The sequence below is a fragment of the Antrostomus carolinensis genome, unplaced genomic scaffold, assembly GCF_000700745.2.
Source record: "Antrostomus carolinensis isolate BGI_N321 unplaced genomic scaffold, ASM70074v2 scaffold48637, whole genome shotgun sequence".
In the NCBI taxonomy this organism is placed as follows: Eukaryota; Metazoa; Chordata; class Aves; order Caprimulgiformes; family Caprimulgidae; genus Antrostomus; species Antrostomus carolinensis.
Genome location: NW_010327796.1, coordinates 19,226 through 20,269, shown reverse-complemented (window position 1 = coordinate 20,269; position 1,044 = coordinate 19,226). Strand labels below are relative to the sequence as shown.

Sequence of the window (1,044 nt, the reverse complement as noted above, 5' to 3'; positions counted from 1 at the left end):
GGACTAGATGAGCTTGAAAGGTCCCTTCCAGCCCAAACCAGTCTGTGATTCGATGATAAATATTGTCTGAGAGGAAATCCTGTGACTCTCACTCACCATCTTCTCTGCAGTACCTGAAGAAGTGCAGATGAGCTGTACTTCCCCGTTTCTTTTGGTTGTTAAGGTGATGGGTGATCACTCAATCCTAATAGATGCTGTTTGGAAGATTGTTCTGTGAACGACTGTCCAAGTCAGGCCAAAGGACAGTGCAGCCCTTGTTCCTCTCTGGCCCTGTAGATGATAATGGAAGAGTCTGACAGGGCAAGTACAAAGGGATGTTCTCACTGTCCATCCCCTTCCTGTTCCACACCTCATGATACCTTTTCTGCTTCTTAGAGTCTCCAAGAGTTTAGAGACCTTGTGCTTGGAGATCTTTGTGATTAATAATAACCCTGGGTGGATGTGGGCTTTTCTTCTGTGAAAGCTTTTTTTAGGCTCGTATAATTTCCGCTTATCAAAACCATCTTGTGACAGTCAGTGTTGCAGTTTAGATATGTATATATGTAGTTGTCTATGTATATTTAACATAAATATTTATTTTTAAAAACTTGTGCCTCTTCCTGGAAGATACTGCAGAACTTCCACAAAAAATAGTAAGACACTGTAGACCATAAAATAGCCTGTGTTGCACCTGAGACTTTAAATTAATTTTCTTGTTCAGCTTACTATGGATTTTGGAATCCCCAATGTGATCTTGCATATCCTTTAAAAATGCCTGTTTTTAACATAGAAGGGTAAATTAGATTTTATTTTTCTAGTGTTCACATTCCAGTCATGCTGGCATAGCCTGCTGGGATGTTGTTTTCCTCTTTTGTTTAAATGACATATTGTGGATTAAATTGGAGCCAACATTGTAGGAGATTTCTTTCCTTTTCTGTTCGGAGTTCTCAGACCTAGTTGATATTGGCTTGAGTTTAGAGAGGTTTTTAATATTAGCCAATTTGTTAACAATTATAAGCCACTCATTTGATACGAAGCTTTCAGATAAAAATGAAAATGATGATT

The 1,044-nt window shown here is 38.5% G+C and overlaps 1 protein-coding gene across 1 annotated transcript in view; it reads left to right on the top strand.

The window, feature by feature from the left end:
* Nucleotides 1-1,044, top strand: part of KDM5B (lysine demethylase 5B) — a gene marked incomplete at its 5' end in the record, with an annotated part of 29,178 nt that overhangs the window by 11,234 nt on the left and 16,900 nt on the right.